We start from the raw sequence: 18,356 nt of genomic DNA, 5'->3' as shown, positions 1-18,356 counted from the left end.
GATTTGCATATTGCCTCGAAATTCCTAAGCAATTTCCAGATCATGCAGCATGCATGCAGCTAAGTGAAAATGAGGTCTGCCTCTGCATGATCGTGGTAAACTGCTCGCTTTAGTTTAGACCTTTGTGCCCTATTGAACTTTTCGGCAACATTTCGTCTATTGGAATAAAATAAATAATTAGAATAAGGATAAGGATATTTTCTCAGAACATCTTAAAAGAATGCCTAAGAACATGGCTATTTTGGTTATTTTTATATAAGTTAAACTATTGTTTGTGACACTAATGTGTCCATCAACCATTGCATTATCTGTGCAGTGTTATTCCCAGCACTTATGTGGAATGTGCCAACTTTCTACGACTCACACAGAAACACATAAAAAAAGTTCTTGGGCAGCCATTGCAAAAGCAGTTAATATGCTTTACTAATAAGTGACCTTTCTCTCTTTTCTAATTATATGGTTTATTCTACAGTCTTGATTGGTTCCAGGTGTCTCATCTGTGTTGATTCAAAGCTCTGCCCCGGCTGATTGGTCGAAATCAAAGCAATGACTCTCTTGATTTGTCTTATTTCAGTTTTGGAGCGCTGTGCCGACTAAACCACTCAGCAGACCTGATTTTCGCATCCCCTGAGCGTGGCAAATTGGTTCAATCCAAATCATGATTAGTTTAATCAGTTGTTTTTAATGGAATAAAAGCTTGCTGTCCCTGCAGCAATCCACAACTCTTCCTTGCTTCTCTTGCTTGCTTAGAATGAAAGTTATCCTGTCAGGTCATTTGTCGAGCCAAGTCCTAAGAAAAAAGCCTGAATGCTGACAATTTCAAAGTCCCACTCAATTACAAGATCACACATCCTTAGTCTGTAGTAAGGAGGGCCTGGCCTGTGGCCTTAGGAGTACTTTTTCCTGAAAACAAGGTGACCCAGTCGGTTCTGCACCCTCCAGTCACTCCATAGCTCCTGCACGATGTTGATACAATTCTACAACTGTGTGCTGAACAGAGTGTATTTATTTCTGTTGTACTTTTTCTTTTTGTAAATTTGAATAAAAAAGGAACTATTTCAAAGAGAGTCAAACCTGCCTATTTCTATTTTTTTTTAAATATTCAAACCTCTGTGGCTTGTACCCAAATATGCCTGCTTTTGTGTGTATGTGTCTCATTGTGAGTAGGTGGGCGTGCCTTGTCAAAATGACCCTTTGAAACTTCCAGACCTCTTGTGGTTTGTATGCACATGGGACTGTGTGTGTGTGTGTGAGCATGCCTGCAAGATGAAGGAATATCTTGTCTCGTCTGATCCACCCAGATAGGGGAATGTGAGGCCAATAATAGAGAACAGAGGAGAGAGTTCTGCAGAGTAATCACGGTTTCAGACAGACAAAGAGGATTCTCTGTTTGTGCCCTGACAAAAGAAATAAAAAAGAAAAAAAGGACATTTGGAACTTAAGAGCACAACAAATAGAACAAACCTGACAGCTCCAACCAAATATACGAGGCCCCTTCAACAACCTTTGCAGCTCTCCTGAATTCTGCAGCGATTGTCCTGCTCAGTGATGGATTGGGGAGATGTGCACCACTGCTGTGTGACTGAATAGCTAGTTAAAAAGATTTATTACAATAATCAAATATGAAGGAGGGGATTATTGCTACATGATGATTTAGAGAATGATCGTGTTAGCTGGGTCTTTGCTTGATTACAATGATAATACCCGCCTCAAGTCAGGAAAAAGAGAGAAGCAGAGGGAGAGGGATGGGATAGAGAGAACCATATTAGCAGCTAATATGCAAGTCTGTTGCAGTACATAAAATCGTATTTGTGAGTGGGTTTGAGCTGATGCTGCAGACTGCTGAAAAAAAGCCTTTCCCATCTCAGTCAGTCTATTTGCTCCCATAATTATGACATTCTCGAGACTGACTTTCCCTCCCGTGGAGGCACCATCTCGTGTCCAAAGAGGTTGGGGATTGACTTTAACTCGCTTTGACCACCATTTAACTCAACATGCAGCCAACAGAACACTATTATCAATTTTCAGCTCCTCTATGTGCATTTTATCAGCCTCCCTCAAGCATCAACACTGCAATGCAGTAAGCTAGGTGAGATGTGCTGTCATGGCACCGTCAATAATTACAGCATGCATAATTGATCAGAGTATAATGGCGGAGCTGGAGATGAAATGGGCTCTGTTAAAGCTGCACACCTGGGAATGCCTGACTATACACTGTGCCAGAAAGCTACATACACTCGGTGTGCTGCAGGATTGCATCACATGACACATGACATGTTGTTTGTGTGTGTGTGTGTGTGTGTGTGTATGCATGACAATTCCAGTACATTGAAATTTCTCATACTGTTTGAACTTGACTGACACACTTGATCCCTCTGGCTACCTGCCACAATTGGAGTGTGTGTTTCTGAGTGTGTGCTGTACTTGTGGTTGTGCATTTTTGAATTTCTTGTATGAATGGGGCTTTAAAGGTATCTCTAAACACACAGCCCAAGTTGAGTGTAACTTTTGAGCCTTGATAACTTATTTCCTCGTAGTTAAATGTCCAACTGCCCCTTTACTTTTTACACTTTCATTTGTCTTCCTCTATCGTCTTCCTCCTTCTTTTTTTTTTTTCTCGCTCAATGCTCTCGAAGTTCCCTTGTTCTCTTAAAGTGGAAAATTAAATCTTCATTAACAATCTTAATTGGAGTTCGATCTCCCTATTGCTATCTGACAGGGAATCCATAGTGTAACAGGGGGAGACATGGAGAAGGGGTTGGTTTTGGTGAAGTGGTGGTGTCGGTGTGGGCTTAGAAGGGGTAATTAGTGAATGGGTAAATTACACAAGAGGTATTTACACTTTAGAGGCAGGGGAATGGATAGAAGAAGTGGTTAATTAGAGTCGCCTGCTGGTTGATGTTGGACAGTGGAATGATAGTCACACGTGTGTCTGCGGTGCATGCGCTGCTCTTGTGTCTTGATTGCTGGCAAACTGCTGCTCACTTCTATTGTTAGAGGGAGGGCCTTTATTAGTCAGAAATCTTCATTGCAATTGCCTCTTGTCTTGTTTTTGATGACATGGTGTTACTTGAGGCAACATAATCCCTTATCGTTCCTCCATAAGCATAGAGCGTTTGCCTAATACCAGCTGCAAATCATTCAGAGACACTGCTAAGCATGCAGCCCAGTGCTTGCTCTCCTATCCACATTTACATACAAAAGTATCTTGCTTCTGTGTTCAGGGATTGGCTCCTAAATTAAGAAATTATGTCGCAGCACAATTAAAATGTGCTTTGTGCTCCTGAAATTTGCTTGTCTTGAAGCAAGTTTTATCAGCTTTTCCAGTGAATGATTTGTTTGCTCACTGTCGATTGTAGTTAGCCATCCTATCAGGGAACATTAAAATCCCTCTGCGGTCCTCTCTGTGGATGCAATGAGCAGAAGAGGAAAGAGTTTTGCCTCAGGGAAACAAGACATGTTGAGCAGACCCAGGACCCAACCCGATGACAGGAAGCACACAAGAAACAGATCAACCTGGCCTAAAAGAGAATGCTCGAAAACTGATTACCTGTTTAGCTGTCCAGGTGATTCTTTTTTTTCCCAGTTACACATAGCAGCAGAATATTTCAAAATTGTGAAGATAGTGTGCGGAGCTTCATTTTGTTTATCTCCTCGGAGCAGTTTCCAGAGAGCTGCGCTTGTTGACCGCCCGGAGCAGGGTGATCATATCTGCAGTAATGTTTTCGAGGCAGCTGAAGACTCAGGAGACAAGTCTGTGGATGTGGATGAGTCTGCGTTTGTGTGCAAGAGTGTGTGTTGGAAGGTGACAGATTCTATTTACACAGCCGCTCGTTAGAGAGAAAAAAATAAATCTGAGAACATGATAACCAATTACAGACACACAAACAGAGAGGGGGGAGTTAAGTACGTTCATTAGTGCTTTGTGTCAGATTGGTTAATTGTTCAATGAAGTGAGTAGAATAATAAGTTGAGGGGGGTGTTATGCCTTTGGTGAAATGTTCATGGGATTCGTTCTCATCAGCTGTGCCTCTTATTGTCCTACATAGATCATGAAGTAACCAGCTGACGGCTGCAGAAAAACTGACGTGTCAGTGTTCGGTCAACTGCCTACACCAACACCAACTCACTCACCGAGTGCGTGTTTCCATTATATCCTTCTTCTGCACACAGTAGCGGTTTGGCTTTGAAAAGAGTAAGTGGGCAAATGGCAAATATGTGAATGGAAACAAATTTAGAATTCGATGGCATCAACACACACCCAAAAAAAAGTTGGGTAGAGGGATGTTTGGCATTGTGTTACCTCAGCCTTCTTTTTATTACACTTTTTGATTAGGGACACTAATTGTTTACTGAAAAATCTGTGTCTTTCCTAACTGATTAAAAGATTTCAGCTAATTCTCCTCTTCATCACAGTCCATGCATTTTCCCTTGTGGGAAAAGATGTCATTTCGATGGGAGCACGTTTCTTCCAATTCTATTACATGCCTCTGCATCAATGCTACTTTCACACATATGCAAGTCATTCATGCAATGAACACGACTGCACCTCCATACCATCACAAATGCTTCTGCAGCTTTCACTGATAACAGCTTGTACTCATCTGACCACAGAACACATGCACCCTGTCTTTCTGAACATCTGAGATGAGCTTGTGGCCACAGAACTTTCTGTGTAGAGGTGATATATGACTTCCACCTTGAATAATTCAGTTTCAGGTCATTATGTGGATGTAGGCTGAGTTGAGAAAAGGATTTTCCAAGCTTCCTTCCGAGTCCTCTGTCTCAAAAGTCGCATGTATCCAACAGTGGTTTCTGACCTAGACTCACTGAATCTTCCACAACGTTCTGCTCTGTAGATATTGCTAATCAAAATCTCTTTGCAATCTTACATTGAAAAGTATCTTTTTTTTGGAACTTACTGATGATTTTCTGGCTGAGTTTGGCACAAAGTGCTTTTTCTTAGTGTTTCTTAAGCAAAGGTATAAACAAATTAGAAACTTTCCAGTCAGGTGTGGTGTTGACATCACATATGACATTTGTTTGATAAGATCCGTGCTGACGCGTTGAATGTGTTGAAACTGTGCAGGATGTTGTGCTTTTTTTCATCTGTATTGTCAAAATTTCAGTTTTGAATGAATGAGTGAATGAGTCTTGAGTCTTAATTCATGTAGGTCAGGCGCCAACTTCACATGTTCTACTGTTAATTCTCCCTCTTCCAGGACTTACAGTTCATTTTGGTTTAGCTGACTTACTAGCTTTATATCAATTTATTTATTTATTTAGGTTTTTCTCACAAAATGCTAAAAGAAACCCTGCGGGCTAAGACAAACAAAGCAGCAAAAAACTTCTAACCTTATGCTTCAGAGGACATTAAGATTCAGTTCCCTTTGCTCGTCTCCTCATGCAGCTTTACAGTTGTTCGAATCAATACTCCGCTCTGACTTAGATCTCCATATCCTGTATCAGCTTTTTCACCAAAGCTGTATGATTGTGTTATTTACTTCTTGGCCTCTGTGATTGTTTTGCCCGCAGCAGTTATCAGATGGAAATACTGAATGTGTCAGAGGATCTCATCTAGAATTTTGATTAACAGTAACTCACTAAACCGCTTGTAATGCTATTGGGAAGTTTGCTTTTTTTTCTCAGTCTCATCATGAAACAGATGAAGTTATTTTTTTTCCCTAATTTATCACTCCACAACGACAATAAAAAAAGACGAGTTTCAGCAACATTGCTTTTATTTATCTGTACACAGCTGCGACATCCCATTTACATAAGAGTGAGTGCTGCCTTGGTCATGATGCTCTATTAAGCTCTGATGCATGCATCTTCTATCGGTGATCTTTAAAATGACTCTCCAATGTAACAGGAGTCCATGTGTGAATTCTTAAGTGTGAAAAGGCAAGCTCCTGTTTGTAGACTATGAGGTCTCACGACTGAAGGTATTTGTCAAAAAGTGGAAAAACAAGTTATGAGCACAAGTGAGCTGTTCGCAGCCCAGCGAGACAGGACAGTGTGGAGGGGAAGGATACAATAAAATCTCTGTGAAAACACAAAAATCTCCTTCACTCTAAACAGTTATGAAGGGCTTTGGTCAGACACTGGAAACTACAATGGTCACTGTAAGAGAGATCCAGTGTTCTTTTTTTTAGAGATGCGAGAAGCTTACAGAGGAGCAACTATTGATGCAGCACTCTATCAAACAGGCTTAATGTAGACAAACAGACCAAAGGATTTATTACTGAAAAACACATAAAAGCCTCCTCGTAGTTTGCAAAAATACATCTTGGTAACTCTTAAACTATGAAAAGTAAAATCCTTTGATCTGATGACAGAAAGATTAAACTATTTGACCCCAATCCTCAACGGGGCATGTGGGGAAGAAACCAGGTTCCGAGTGTTACCTTAAAGGGACACTTTTACGGAAATATTTATTTTTCTGTGCTTAAGAGCATATGTTTGAGTAATACCAACTCAAAAGCTCACACAGTCCTGGCATAATGTTCCCAATATCTGACAATGTGACTCTCAGTGAGTCGTTCAGATTTGCAGGGATAACTTAGGTCACTTCACAAGGTCATCAAGGCCATATTCTCATAGTCTAAGTTCAAATTTAGATGTTAGTGTTCACTGTGAAGTGGGGAATTAAAAGTAATTTACTCTTGCTTTTCACTTTAATGTTAATATTAAATCTCACCATTAACTATTTTAGTTCACTGAGCTGAAAAAGATAAATGAGTTGAAAATGCTCCACTAGTACTTTGCCTAATGTTCTACATCCAGACAAGAAGATATACTTTTTAATTGGTGTATTTGATTACTTTTTAACCAGTCGGGGTTAGGAAGTCTAATTTCCCAATGGCAATTGAATGCAACATCAATACAGCAGCTCTTACAAAAGCAGTAGTCAGTTGAATGTTGCCTGAATAAGCAACAGGTTATAATATTAGCTGGTAATTACTTGAACAAAACACAGAGGAACGCAGGGACCAGGAAGCTTAGAGTTAAAGTAGTTGATATGTGATGGAGGAAATTTGAGTTCTATATAGTGATTTTGAGAGCCAGCAGCCATTATGTCTTGCAGTGCGTGTTTGAGCATCTTCAGCATGCGTCCTTACACGAGACTGCACCTAAAAAAGGGAGTGGTAGCCTACCAGCGGTCCATGATGAAACTGCAGGCAGGGAATTGGAAGTATTTGAGAATAAAACTGCTCGACAAGAATGTTTCTACCAGTTTGTTGTGTGATCTGAGCTCTCTGGCGTTTTCCTCTATGCTCTGTCATACCATCATAATATGCTCCAGTGGCCATTAAGTACAGCAGATCTCAACTGAGGCAGACCCTGAAGAAGAGAGGGGTGGAGTGGAATCGAATGGGCTACTTCACGCCTCCCACAATGGTCTGCTCGAATAGAGGTGTAAACTAACGATGTTGTCCTCTGTTGTATGGAACAAAACATATTACAGAATTTCCTTTAAGACCTGTGAAAGCAAGATCTCAATAAGTCTCCTCTAACAGTTTTATTACTATAGCTAAATATGCTGTGGGTCCTCTAACTGCAACAGGGTGTGGGAGACGACTCGGGTTTGAGAGAAAGGTTCAGGCAGACAAATATAGAGCAGCACTGATTGAGAATTTTTTTCTGAATATCTCGGGCTGGAGCAAAGTGTGGCCTTTCAAAAACACAACAAACCTCAAAATGTGGACCTGAACATGTATCTTGATGCTCCATGCCTCACCCGTTTCAGCTTGAGCATTTCCAACAAGTGGAACAGGAGACAGTTTGAAAGGAAAGGAATTCTAAGCTCAGTGATTCATTCACGTACTCTTGAACTGAAAGTGTCTCTGGTGCATAAACCGTGGCCCAGAACAAATTTATTTTCTAAATATATTAACTGGAGCCTCTACAAATGACATTTTAAATGAAAAGCTTGAGTCAAACCTATTCAACCTGAAATGAAATTATCAGTATGTCTGTGTGTGCGCACATGCGTGTGCAAGGGCATCTGCTCTTCTAGACCTTCAATGCATCCCACTTGCCCTGAAAATGCATTACGAATATAACAATGGCTGCCATGCAGTCGTAAATACAGAGCCCCTTTGTTTGGCCTTCACTATTTCACTAAAAACTAAAACCACATATTCAACCATACTGACATGAAGAAACAGCACACACAGCTCATTGGTTTGTGCGTGCTGCCACCTGCTGGAATAATCATCACCGAGGCTGCTTAACTTCTCTCCCTGCTTATTCATTCCACCGGTGTCCGGAGCCCATCCCATTATGACCAAAGGGAACACCCTTCACAGATCATCAGCTCATTACAGAGCTAACTCACTGGTTCAAACTATCATTCATATTCTCACCTTTGGCCAATTAAAATTCCCCAGTCTGCCCGGCCTGTGCTTCTTTGGAATTTGAGAGAAAAATCTATCTCACAAAAACCCTGAGTTTAAAAGCTCGGAGGAGGAATTAAACCTTCATGTTGGGAGATTAACGCAGCAGGGGTTCAGGCGCCAGAATACCTCGCCTGAGTGATGCACGGAATTTGAATTCGGGTGAATAGCTTGTTAAAGTGATTCATTGCATTAATCAGATCAAATGTGACGGGAAGGGACGATGCTTAAACAAAAACTGTCATTTTGCGATCCTATTAGCTGTTTCTGCCCTCTCCTGGAAAACATGTGATCGGTATTAGTGTGTATGGTTTATATATTTATAAACTTGCAGAACAGAGGTGTGAAGAGAAAAACCTGTCAAGAATCACTTTTAAAAATCCTCCCTTTCGGGATGGATGAGATGAAAGTGAAGAAGCTATAATCCTGCTCAAGCTGCGGTCTGATGGCTGCATAACGGACCCAGTAATATTATGCAGGTTTTATTAGCTTTCTGTACAGTCTTTAATGAGCTCCATATCAACCAAAGAAACCAAGCATCAATGGATAGGACGATGTCATGTTTATTCAAGAATCCATCAAATACAATTCATGATTTTTGTTGTCTATCCAATACTTTCAGATAATTTCTGCAGCTAAAAGCTTCTCTTTTGCACCCTTAATGAAGCTTTTGTCTGCTCTTATTATCTGAATTAAGGGCTTTTCCTCTGCCAACTTTTCGTCACGTCGCTGTAAGAATTTCATGTTTCTTCTGTTCTGTCATTGACCTTTCAGCTGCTCCCCATCTCCACCTCCTCCTGAAACCCGGTAAGAAGCATCACCTGAAGTATCTGCCACCCTCTAACTTGCTCGTCCATTCCCAGCGTCTTGACTTGGTGGGTCCTGTCCCCTCCCTTTTCTCCATCATGTCACAGTTTGTTGTGACGCTCCACTGGAGCCAAAAATTTGTAATCTAATTCTTTGTACTTCAATGAATTCTGTTCCATCCGTTCAATTAGCCTCTCCTTTTCGAACTATATGCACATGGCTTAAACAAAATACTGATTAAACAAAGCCTGGAGCTTTTGTAAGAGCACTGTAGCTTTTGGAGAATTAAATCAGATTTCTTGCTCAAATGGTTTGTTTATATCATTCTATTTCACCCTGAATTGTTTCCATATTGCTGTTAGAGGTCATAGGTTGTGTGTGGCACACTGGCTTTTACAGCTGTATACTATATATTGTGTACTTACTTTTCTTTCCTTTTTTTAACGCAACATGCTTTTATTTTTCCTTCTGACTTCTTGCCTCAGAAGCCTCAGAGTCAGTGATGATTCCCTTTCATCCGTGTCCATCAATCTGCTCTGCTATCATCCTCTGCCTGCCTCCAACTTTTTGCCCTCTGGCTTGGAAATTATACAGAAAAGCTTCTTATGCTGTTGCCAAGCATCAGTCTGTGTATTTGCTGTTGGAGGGCATCTCGGAAAACTGAAATCTGGAACAAACAAAGTGGCTGATTTTCTTTTTGAACAAAAATGAATCAGTAATAAAATACTAAAGTGTCCCATTTGGCTGCAGGATCTCGTTTTCTCTAATTATTTTAACCGTTAATGTTCTGCTCCCAGTTCTCCAGCTCCCAGCCATTTTTCCTGTTATTAATCCCAATGCTTTGTTGAATAGAAGATACGAAAGGTCATAATGAGCCTCCTCAGCACAAGGAGACTGAGATTAAGACTGGGAGACAATAGTCTATTCAGTCTCAAGACAACTATTTCATATATTTTATAGACTTACAGACTCAGTGGGTTTTATGACTCAGGTGCTTTTTTCATTGCTGCTGTGAGAGACGGCCTAACTGTCAATAAAATTAAGGGAAGGGACGCAGAAAGTCTTGAGTAGGATCTGAGAGATCAAAAGAAGAAATAGCACAGCTAAATCAAATTGGAGCAACAATAGTTAGAGACACATTAAATCCAAGTGGGCGGTCTTTTATTCTGTAAAAGTGGTGAATAGGGAACGCTTCGGGATCCTTTGGTGATTCCAGACAGTTCCCCAGACGTACACTCTTTGGTCTAGATCCACCAATTACTAGATATAGACTGGATTCATCAAGATTTTTTTTCCTGAAAAACGCTGCATCACTATTATGAAACAGCTGCCCCCTCTATCTGGTGAACTGGTAGTACAACAAGTGAACTAGATATTAATTCGAAGGCAGTTGGAAATGACTGGGGTCCTTGACCTTGGATATTTACATCTGGCCAGAGATCAGGTTTCTTAATGTTTATACATTCCTTGTTTCTATGCAGAGAATATTCACAGAGCAAAGTCAGGAAGCATGTAAAAGATTCAACTTCAAAGAGGGATTCATCAACAAAATGAAGTCGATGGGGACCTACATTCACAACATGTTCATAACTCTTTTATCTTATTCAAACTTTTGTGGTAAAAACTGTTGGCTTGGATTAAATCATGGTGTTAAAATCCACTGTGCAGCCCCTGTTATGTGTGAGAAAAACTAATGAGACAGTTAACATGTTTAGGGAGCACACTTTTTGCTGCTTCGTGGTAGTCTCTAATCTTTTTTCTTTTGTTTTTTTTTCTGTTTTTTTTTCTGTTAATGCAGACCAAAAGTAGCATTGTTCCACATGTTCTTAACAATTAAAAGGAAGAAGCAGTTACATGGACAATGAATAGGAGATGGCGAATAGCGTATCGTGTCTATGGTTTTTCATAGTATTGTAAAATTAGGAATTTTACTGAGAAATCGAAAATACCTGCGGCAAAGTGCTCGCTTCAAATCCACATTTCAGTCTGGATTCCAGTTGTCTCTGTGAAAGGAAAGGACTTCCTCTTTACTTTAAAGAAGGTTGCAAAAAAAAAAGGACGCCCGACTTTTCTGAATCTATTGGTGTGGTAAATTACACAATAGCTCTTGATAATTTCAGGTATGTTCTCTGTGTTTTCCAGCCAGTAAAACAGTGGCAAAGAGTGGATTTAACCGAGTCCAATCACATGTCGGATGACATCACGTGCAATACGGCACTGAAGCGTGCTGTTACAGTTTCTAGAAACTTCAGGTTTATCATGTTAGCTAGTGCTTAGTTTAGTTTATTGAACAGGGACCAATGTACAGCAGCATTAATCACAGAAGAAAATGTGCTTTGTACCAGATTGCGGCTCTCTGAGCTCATTTTCACCAGCAGTCCCTGAGACACACTGACATACGTTACACATATAACAATACATAGCACATCTACAGGTAAAGATGTTCATTACATAGTATAAAAAATACAACAGTACAATAGTGGTAAAAAAAGTGAGTGTGACTTTACCCTTTTTAACTCGCAGCCCACCCTACTTCCTTCAGTTCCCTGTAAAGTGCTGCATTACAGAATGTGACATTAGACACACATTCCTTTTTCTGGTAAAGGAAAACATGACAAATTATTAATTCAATGCTTTTTTTTGTTTCAGTGCAAATTGTTTTTAAGTGTTGGCATATTTTCAGCTCTGCTGGGAGTTTGTTCCATTCTGTTTAGATGTTGATTTAACAAACTTTCTCAGTGCTGGAAGCGCCGTATCATTTATCATTATGAAAAGTAAACGTAAATTTGCATATTTAATGCAAGGTTCAAAGTTGAACATATTGTGTGCTTGACTCTAGATATATCCATCTACATTTTTTATCAGTTCACCACCCACACAGTTGTACACACACATAACCACATAATACAGATACTTGCAGTATAGTATGATTTAATGAATTCATTTTTATATTTCTAAGTCAGTTTCAAGGATACAAGTCATTTTCCAATGATTAGAACTTGCTGAGAGATGGTGCAAAATTAATCAAACGATAGGAGGGGAGTCCTTGAAAAAGATAAGCTATGAATGACTTTAGAAATGTTTTCTTGAGCTTTAAAGAGCCTCTTTTTGTCATTGTACAATGTATCAATTTTTTTGTCCTCCTCTCCTCTTTTTTTTTCAGTCTCGAACACCTAAAATAAAATAGCAAGGACATTTGTCACTCATCCACAACATAACGTGATGCTTTCTCCTCGATTTGTTTTTCTGCTCGTGCTTTATTGAAAAGTAATTTGACTTGGGGGCTGTGATCGATGAGTGACTTTGTGTTCATCCCGAGCTTCTATCAGTACCACTGTGTAAAATAAGCTCAGGGACAGTATGAAGTCTAAAGTGTGTTCCAGAAACCCTGAAACAGTGGCGATAGATCATCTACCAGACTACCAATCTTTCTTATAACGTTTTCACTTTGATGCTCAGATAAGTGAAAAGGGCTGCGCTGCATATAAATTTCTAGCTTCATAAATCATTAATCTTGTGCAGAGTCTGAAACACTCCTGAGAAAATCTCACTGTCAGTGTATGTGAGCTTGTTTTTTCTTTTTCCAAATCAGAGTGAAATTATTACGATGCAGGCGATTTAAGATTGCATGATGAGCTGCTGCTGGACCTTTTCCCCTTGGCTGCTGGATTTTTGAGCTTGTGAGAAGATGTAGACTAGATAAGGTTATGTGCCATGCTGAGGAAGACTGACAGCTCTGTTACATTCTCTAGTTTGTTCTTTTTCTGCTTGACCATCCCGATGAAACAGCTGTCTATACCCTGCTCTGTCAGAGACAGGGAAGCCTGAAGGGCAGATCACAGCAGGGGTCTGAAGCAAAAACAAAACAACAGCAAAAGAAAACTTCCTTCTACGATATTCTCATTATCTTCTTACTCCCTAGCCTCAATAATCCTACAGGACCAAGTAGAGGTCATGATTATGTTGAGTTATTAACAGGATGTAGTGCCTGTTTTATTTCATACGGGGCTGTGAAACGGATAAATCAGTCCTTTTGTCAGTAAGTGTTTGTCAAACCTCTGTGCTGCTGCATGAGAGTTTTCTCAAAGAAGATAAGGGTTTAATTTCCTTCAGTTATTCAAACCTTTTGCTGTGCTTTTAAAGTGGAAGTTCAATGCTGTTCTAACTTTAATCTTTACTGCTGCTGTTCTAACTGTTAACTTATTTATTTTCTTCCTCTGGCTCCATCAGTAACCAAGTGCTTCAGGTATCTGGCTGTCGTCTTGGATGGTGTGGTGCTACTAAGTTGAAAAGACATTGCATCCACAAACACACTGACAAAGTCGGGTGTAAATTGTCAGATGGATAATTCATGTTCAATTTCATGTTTTCTTTTCCTATTTTTATCCTGACAGCAAACCTCATATGATAATAAAGAGAAGATATGTAGATATATTATCAACTTCCCAAATTCACTTTAACCATGTTAGACTGACTGTTCAGATGTTATGTCATTATATTGCAGATAAAAGAAGAACCAACAGAGGCCAAGATGCCTGTGACACAGGGATGTAGCTCTACTGTGAGTCAGCTCAGGTCAGGTCAACTGACTTGCCCAGTCTGGAAAACATGTAACAAGTAATCATAAGAGCGTGAATAAGGGCGACTGGACTTCTTTTTGGATCTCGAAGACATTTTACATCTCATCCGAAAAGCTTCTTCAGTTCTGAACCAGATGGTGGGGAGTATCAGCTTATAAGCAGAGAGGGTCGCTACAGTCACGTGTCACTGAACCCCTGATCAGTCCCCGTGTTTGAGTCATTATCGCCTCTGAATTGTTTACCTGTGTGAAAGGGCGATTTTCGGCCACAGGATCCAAAGTGTGAATGACTGTGAAACTGCCTGTGGAGGAGAGACACTGCTCTCCTATGTCGTGCCATGCGCTTGTAGAGCTGTTGTTTGGTCTCTCCTATGTAGAGGTCTGCACACTCTTCACTGCACTGCACAGCAGAGATGCTCTCTGCTTATGATTACCATGACCTGTGTGACTGAGAATCTTCATCAACGTGTAACAGGTATGTTCTACATCTCTAAAACATAGTCGTGTTACATTAAAGAGGAAGAGATTTTGAGAATAAGTTGATGGAGAATATTGGATTAGATGGGACTCAAATGAGTTATTTGTTGTTTAACAGTATGAGGTGTAACACCCCCATACACCACCTACTGTCCCTGCGTCCTTAAACATGTAATAGTTTCCCAATGTCACTTATGTGACTTTGTGAGATGTTAACAATTAGCAAACAAAATAAAATCAAAAGTGTAACATTTTTGGAGACTTGAAAACTGAGCATGTTTGACATTATTAAATGGTTTTGTAGTCCAAAGAGTATACATTGGTAATCTTCCCGTTTTTGAGCCTTTATTGTAAAACTGCTGCTTTTTATGATGTGAACCAACATTGCTAGTAAATGTTTTGGTTTGATACTGTGTTGGCTCATCACACGTATGTGTATTGGCTTGCTTTAATTTCACGTTATTTCAGTTTATTCATAGAGCACCATTTCAGACACTTTAAAGAGAAATTTTAGAATTTTAGAGCAGTTCTTCGATGCAGGGGCAAAAATGTTTGGAGAATAAATTCAAGGATTCTTAGGGAGATTATATCTTTTTCCAAATATAGAACACACTGCAATGAGTAACTGAGATATGTAATATGATAACAAGGAAATTAGCCTAAGCAATCATGAAAAGTTTATTTAGAAAATTTTTGGTTGCTGTGTCATTTTGTACATTTACTTTGTGTATTCACATATTGGTAATTTTCTTATCCATGAAACCTTCATTTTTCAGTGCAGTATACTCACAGGCTATATCAAATTATTTAGTTGATAAGCTTAGATTTTTATTTTTCCTTCTACCACTATTTTGTATATTTGAGTTCATCGTGTTCATTTAATCACCTTCCACAGTATTTGTATAAAGTAATGAGTTATATTGTTCTTGTGATTAAAAGGTTAAGAAGACCTAACGCAAAGTCTGTCAATATGTAGAACCTGCAGTGTGAGGAAATGTGAAGACATGGGTATATTTACACGTTAGAAGTAGAATTTGCACAGTTACATGAATATTCTCACAAAAAGATCTTCATGTTGTAAATGATTGACAATCGCAAACATCCGCCTTTCTGTGAGAGTCAAGATCAAATGTCTTCTCATCTCAAGAGACAGTGAGAAAGAGCCAGTTGTTTTGGTTTGACATTTGCTCACCAAATTAAGTTTTTATTTCTGTTCTAGTTCATTTTCAGGCTGATGATGCACATTCAGTTCCTCAGAGAATCAAACTGCATTAGCTATGCTTTTTGCCCAATGCAAAAAGGGTTGTGTTTGTTTCTGTGAATGAGTACCAAATTACACTTACTCTCCATTTCTCACAGATCGTTTTCAGCTAAACGTGACTTATTTTTCGAGTCATGCTTTCCTCCGACTGTGTGGGGGGGCAGGTTCCAGCGCTGCTGCCTCAGACAGTGCAGATGGGCAAAGAAAATGAATGTCTGAGTGAGTAAGGATCTGCGGGTACTGCATACTTGACTAGATTGCTCATTGCAGTTTCTCCAGAGGGCAGATTTTCTTTATCTGCCTTTTATTTAGTCTATCATCTGTACAGTTGAACGACCCTGACCGGGTGGGCTGCCCTTTGTCACAGATGGTTTTCATGTATAGAATCTCGTGGAGTAGTCACAGAGAGATGGGTTTCTGGTTTGGAAACCTCAAGGTTGCACCTCCGCTATTTGTGTTGTTGACTTCTTCAAGTCATGACCTTCAGCACACAGCATGAAGTCAGGAGCCAAGTGTGAAGCACCCAGGTTGAAAGTCAGCCCCTCCAAGTCCAAGCCATGGATCTCATGTGGAAAAGGGTTGAGTGCTCGCTCTGAGTCAGGGATGAGTCTCTGCTTCAATTGGGGGTATTGAAGTCCCTTGGAATCCTGTTTACGAGTTGGAGTGAGAGATAGATTAGGGTTTTATCAGCGGTAATGAGGGTGTAGGTCCGATATTGTGATGAGGGAGCTGAGTCAGAAGGCGAGGCTTTTCACTTACTCCGTCTCACTATCACCCGTGTTCATGATATTTTGGTAGTGACTGAAAGAATGAGATAATGGATGCCATCCATCCATCCATTTTCTATACCCGCTTAATCTGTTGGTCGGGACAGTGGGAGGAAGTGGGAGGAAGCCGGAGTACCCACGCATACACGGGGAGAACATGCAAACTCAGCTGGGGAGTTTTGTGGAGTCGCTGTGAGGCAACGATGCTAACCACCACACCACCATGCAGCCCTGATCATGGATGCAAGTTGCCAAAATAAGCTTACTTCGTCAGAGGCTGGGCTAAGCCTTAAAGATATACTGTGGAGCTTGATTATCCAGAGGGTGCAAGGAGTAGAGCTGCTGCTCCTCCATATCCAGTATGGCTGTCCAACTGGGAGGAGAACCGGGGCAGATGATGAACACATTGGATGATTTATATATCCCCTCTGGCCTGGGATTCCCTCCGAATCCACCAGGAGGAGCACAGAGTGTCACTGCGGGGTAGGAGTCTCGTTTTCTCTTCCAGACATGTTGCCTTTGAGGCCCAACCTCGGATGAGTGGAAGAAAATGTATGGCTGCATGGTTGATAGATGGAAAGGTGTATAACTGGATTATTTCTCAAATAGTGTGAAGGATATTTTTCAGTGTATTTCCTATACAAATGATTAAGCGAAACAGCAAGGCTTAATGGTGTGTTTTTTTTTTGTGTTTTCTTGGTTAATTGTGTTTTTAAAATCAGAAGTTCTCATTTGTTTGCGATAAAGACAGCAAAGAACAAATGTGCAGAAATGATCCTCTCATCCTCAGAAACTGCTGTAAAATAGACTAGCCACTGATCGCACAGCCAGTTTTCAAATCCACCATCATTTGCCCACTTGTCAACTTCAACTATTTTAAAACCAAGCTTTTAAATTAAATGGAGTGTGCTTAATGATGGAACCTTCAACTTTAACCTCTGAAAAGCACTTGCATGCAGATGATGCAGTTTTAGTTCACTGATGAAAGGCTGGTGCTTAAAAGCAGCGTTTGACTTTTAAAACCATTAAAAGTACTCCACTTTTTATCAAAGGGTCTTTTTTTCCTTCATGCCACCAGCTCTTAATATTTAGCTGTAACTAAACTCCCACTGCAGCAGTTATTAATCCTTTTACAATCTTTTCTGTGTCACCTAAAATTGAACATTTTGCCACAAAAAACATTCAGAGTCTTAAGACGGCTTGGGGCTGAAAGTTCACCTTTTTCAGTGAATGGGGCTTTGTGTCCCCACCTACATCTCTGCCCACCAGTAGCTTCCACTGACCTTTCCATTTATTTGACTGTTCAGTTTATTCAGTGCTTCTCATATGGAATAATTCAGCTGTAAATATTTGAACTAGAGAGGGATTTTCAAGTTGTGGAAGCTAAATTATTAAAGGTCATATGTAAGTGTAAAGTAGCTGAATTGTAATGTGTTCACTTTCAGTGGCTTTCAACTAAACCTCAGCTTGTTCAACTACTCGGTCAGCTAACTCCTGAGTTCTTGACAAAGGAACAGAGGTCCTGACTCTTTCAGTCACAAGCTTGGCTTGCTCCCAACTTCATGAACAACTGCTCAGAGAGCTAGCTCTGGACTCCTGTTGCTCCAGAGTTTCTGATTCGCTTTGCCAAAAGCTAGAGGCCAAGAGGCTCCAGACCCACAAACTGCGACCACTTTGTGGGTCTGGAGGTCCCGACTTGTTAATCTGAGAGCTAGTTTGACTAGTTCCCAGACACATTGAGAACTAGCTCGAGAGGAAGTTGCAAGCAACCTCCCTCAATTTTCTCCACTTACCTTGTGGTTCCCAAGCTCTTGTCTCAGCGAAGCTAAGTCAGCCAGCTTCTTGAGCAGCTCCTGGCCCAGCATGAGCCGAGTACGGGACTAAGAGCCCCACGTGCCGAGGACCACACCTCCTGGCAGAGGGCCCCCCGCCTGAGAGGGCCGAGCCACCCCAGACAGCCATGAAATATATCAATATGAAAACTAACAACATGGACAGAAATGATTAGATGATTTTTTTTGATAAAAATAATGATAGGGTTTATTTTTGTATCCTCAAAGTGCTGG

Source organism: Leuresthes tenuis, unplaced genomic scaffold (genome assembly GCF_036924035.1).
Source record: "Leuresthes tenuis unplaced genomic scaffold, fLeuTen1.0.hap1 SCAF_14, whole genome shotgun sequence".
In the NCBI taxonomy this organism is placed as follows: domain Eukaryota; kingdom Metazoa; phylum Chordata; class Actinopteri; order Atheriniformes; family Atherinopsidae; genus Leuresthes; species Leuresthes tenuis.
The sequence above is the reverse complement of the archived record's forward strand: the minus strand, read 5'-3'. Positions refer to the sequence as shown.